The sequence below is a fragment of the Haemaphysalis longicornis genome, unplaced genomic scaffold, assembly GCF_048455015.1.
Source record: "Haemaphysalis longicornis isolate Haplotype H1 unplaced genomic scaffold, Haemaphysalis longicornis Haplotype H1 scaffold_3, whole genome shotgun sequence".
NCBI lineage: Eukaryota > Metazoa > Arthropoda > Arachnida > Ixodida > Ixodidae > Haemaphysalis > Haemaphysalis longicornis.
The window spans coordinates 100,254,490-100,258,860 of NW_027526335.1; the positions used below are offsets into that span (position 1 = coordinate 100,254,490).

The following is a 4,371-nucleotide window of genomic DNA, read 5'->3' on the forward strand; positions in this document are numbered from 1 at the left end:
TTGCTTCTTCTAGAAATACAGTAGACCCTCGTTAAGACGAACTTGGTTAAAAGGAACACTGAATAAGAACCACAACATTTTTCTCTTGTAACGTCCACAGTGCAATACACCTCCGCTTAAGACGAATTTCGGATAATACGAATACATTTTTACGGTCCCATGGGGTTCGTCTTAACGGGAGTCTGCTGTATATCATCTTTGCAGAGATAAAAAAAACGAGAAACGCATTTTGGTTTATCCAGACTTCACTGGAAGGCGCTAGCGGTCTACCATGCGAGAGTTTTATTTATTTGTTTTAGTAGAGAAGCGACATATATCTAAAATAAGCAAACTAGGCCGTTGTGAATATCGGTATGTATTTGTAAAACTATTCATATTGGTGCACGATGGTTTTTAAGGTCGTTGGTCATGACGTAGTAGTAAGTCCGATAGGAATGCTAACAGGTGAGTCCCTTTTAATTTCCACTAGCAAAAACAAAATCGGTTGATTGGGTGAACGGAACTAAACTTGGACAACTAAATATACCACGTGATACCTGCATTATTTTGTATGTATTAATGCTGAAATGACATTGTAATTCCTAATTATGCTGTGCAGTAACGGCAAAAATGCGCAGAGTTAACTTGCTGTTGTTGTGTCTTGTCATAGTAATTGAAGTTCATTGAATGATCCGCCTTCTCCAGCTGCTTGCCCAGTTGCTGTTTTCCTGTAGTATTGGTGTTCAGGAGGGAAAAGGGCTGGGAAACGGGCCAATGTATTATTACTCGCTAATTAGCTGTAAGTAGCTTTATGTAACGTGGGTATCTAAGAGCGTCGCAGTATATTTTATTGACTACGGAAAGGCTTGTTGTCAAGAAAAGCAGTAAATGAAGCCACGCCCTTTTGCGTTCATTGTAAACAGTAACGCAGAAATTGTCATCCAAAGTTAAGCTCGGATATCGCACGCACTCACGGCCATCCATGCTCACGGCCCTCCGCGAGAAACAACTTTAGCCAGTATTAACGCGCTAACGCGGCTATTATCTGAGCTTCGTTTCGGCCTCAGCGGGCGTGAACGTCCGCTTAGACGCATATGCCAGTTTTCCGAATCAAATCAAAGCCATCACGTGTGCCGAGTTTGTATGAGCTCTTATGGGGGCGCATCGCCAAAGCCTCCGAGACATGGAGGAAAGCTCCGCGAGAACGGCGAGAACGAACGTTTGCCGAAGCCATCAGGAAAAGACCGCCACTCCAGTAGCGCATTCCATGCGCATGCGTCAGCAGCAGCACGGCAGAGCTGTTTTTGCGTTGATTCACGGTACAGTGAGGCTGCAACGGGTACGACGACGACGGATGAAAATCGGGACTGCATCAACACTTTAAACGACAGCAGCGCTCCCATCTTCCAGGATTCTCTCCGCTAATTTTATGGTCTTCCGCATGCAGCGCCACCAGTGGCATTCCCAAGCGGGTTTCTCAATTGCTCGCGCGATGCGCCTGATATTTACTAAAGAAATTCTCGGTCACGCTGGCGAGAACCGTTAGCGCCGTTAGAACCGAGCGCCGTTAGCAGTTTGATTGGGTTGATTGCGGCGTGCAACTGCGAATTTTTTCATATCCCCGGGCTGTATTTCCTGTTCGACGAAGTGGAGTTTTGCCAGGAGGCGCAAAAAAGGTCAGTGCTGCTTATTTATGTGCTGGTAACGGTTGTTGTTCAGTGACATCCTTGTTAACTGCGTCCGATAAACATACCGCTTCTCTGCCCGTTATTCGTGTGTCGTCCATGCTTGTGGTCGCGGCGTGTAACATTTTGTGTTGGAGAAACGTTTGCAGCCGTAATTCACCAAAACTTCCGTGTTCGTGCGTCAGAGTCGGCTGGACATTTCTGACTGCGTACGTTACCCATTGCTATAAGGAAGTTGCTGATTTGCGCGTTTCATGGTTGGATTTTCCGTTACTGTGTGGCTTTGCTTAGTTTTATATTTACGGTTGCTGTGTATCTCTGCGGTAGCGAATCTTCTCGGGTTAGTCGCTCGCGATAATCGCGCGTGCACACGTGTACAACTTCCAAGCAAGTTTGTCGGAGCGTCCGTCCTTAGATTTATTGGTATTTTTAAAACTTGCGTGGTACTTGCGGCGTTGTGTTAGTCTGCTGCGTAGAATGCATTTACTGTGCTTACCAGACCTGGATTCTTCGACCTTGCCCGTTGCGCGCAAGGTAGACGCTATTTCGAGTTGTGTTGATGTGTTTTCAAGGCGTCATCTTACGTTTATTTGTTCCATGATTCCATGTTTCATGTTTCTGTTCCATGTTTCTTCCAATTCCTTTGACCAATTGAGATGATCTATTTTAAATAACATTGCCTGAAGTGTAGGGAAATGGAAGGGACAGTTGTCTTAGCAGTACCGCAGTAACAAACGTTTCTTTTGTAGAGGGGAAGAAATGTGGAAACACGCAGCGGGTATATAGAAAGTGTGCTGATAAATTAAAACGAATTATTTCCATTCCTTACATATACCTCTGAAATCATGGCTGTGGCATTCACTGTGGCTGAAGATATCTTCGGCACGCCGAGGCGTCGTCGTGACAAGTGTGGCAGATTATGAATGCATTGTGGAAGTCATAAAGCCACGAAAGAGTGCCTCTTGAGTGTTGCGTATTATACAGACGTTCACCACACCGCATGGAGCAATGACAGGTGAGCCTAAAAATGTTCAAATATTTTTATGTTTCGCCTGAAAACGTTCCCAGGGCTCGTGCTGCAAAATAAATTTTAGCACAACTAATCATGCATTGTACGAGATCTTTTAGTACTCCCTTCTTAGAGGGAAGCGTACATTTATGCTTCGATCTTTTTATACTGTTTTTATTTTCTAGGAAATAGGGTGGACCGGGACTTAAAACAATGGAACAAGGAATGCATACTGCCATTTTCCTGGTTATTGAAGGCGTGTGTTCACCGTTCTTGAAGGCGTGTGTTCACAAAAAGGAAACACATGAAAGCCGTTGTACGGGATGAATCATTGCATTCTACAAGTAAGTACGCACTCCCAGTTCTGGAACTTTGATGGTCCCTTTTTAGGTAGTTGCAATATACGTAATGGCTTCGGAACACCATTTCAGTGAAACTTGACCTGTAGGTGAAAACGACAGTAAGAGCTTTTGGGAACACGTTGGCAAAACTTTCCTGGAAATGCACTCCGAGGAGGCCCTGCCAGGAACGCCTGCATCTTAATTTTAGTTGGGTAAGTTGGCATTTTATTTTTGTGGGACTCAATTTATGGTAGTGTTTATTGAAGCTGGCATTTTATTCTTGCGGGACTGAATTTGTAGTAGTTTTCTTTGTAGCAAAATCTTACTGTTAAAAATAAATCGTGAACTCCAATATTGGGAAATACCTTCACATTCAGCCTGTTTCGGATGCTGCAACATGTGGACAAAAAAAAACCTATTATTTTGCATTCAAGTTTTGCAAACATTTTGCTTTCACATTGAGAGCTGCTGCTGTGATAATACGGCACCACGGCCACGCCCAGCGCGGTTGCTTTCCAGAATTAGAGAACGGCCACTGACAGTCTGTGCTAATATTTTTTGTACATTGTTAGCAGCATTCCCAGAAAAGAAACCAAGAAATCGCTGATATTTGAATCGGTTACTGTGCTATAAAAGGGGTATCCTAAGCAACTCACTCATTTAAAGCCATCGTCTAACAAGCTTTTCTTCTTCCTTCCTTAAAGGTACATGACGTGGTCCAGTTATTCTCGAGGTCCAGTTATTTTGAGAGAAGAAAATGGCAGCGTAAATATTGTCTGCAAGAAACACGTCATGGATTTTCCGCCTGCGTTGTCACATCAAGATGTGGTCATCCTCCTCGCCGTATATTTCATCTTAATCACCTGAAACTTATGCGACTTTGGAGAGTTCTTGGGACTTTTGCAGAGAGTTCCTGGCCATTTAACAGTAGCCTGGTGTCATTTAAGTTGATGTGGTCACTCTACTTGGGGTTTTAAATTATTGTTAGACGTTGAAGCCTATTCGGAAAGATATGTCGTGGTTCAAATGATTGGTAGATGCAAGCGGCATGTCAATTGAAAAAGTGAAGTCGTGCTTTCCTTTGCAATTTTTCATTGGCACAAAGCGCAGGCTGCCTTTGCAGCTAAGCTACTCTGTTACTCTGTTAACGTAGTTAATGGCACTGCACTGTAACGTTTTTATTATTCAAGTGCCGCTCGAAATTTCTTTCTATGGCAGTGCTGCTGTTGATGGATGCAAACGTGAGAGTAAATATTTACACAGACGGTTTGGGGCTTTGGTATTTGATCCTGTACGCTGGTCATTTTCTGCCCAAGTGGAAGCAGATATGTCTCCGTATCTCAAATGTACGCAATAA

General features: G+C 43.7%; 1 long non-coding RNA gene across 1 annotated transcript; it reads left to right on the forward strand.

The window, feature by feature from the left end:
• Positions 1 to 1,508: 1,508 nt before the first annotated feature.
• LOC144173351 (uncharacterized) lies at positions 1,509 to 4,371 on the forward strand. Its single transcript, XR_013323230.1, has 5 exons — positions 1,509 to 1,655; positions 2,538 to 2,679; positions 2,859 to 3,017; positions 3,105 to 3,226; positions 3,719 to 4,371. It is a non-coding gene; the product is annotated as an uncharacterized LOC144173351 (long non-coding RNA).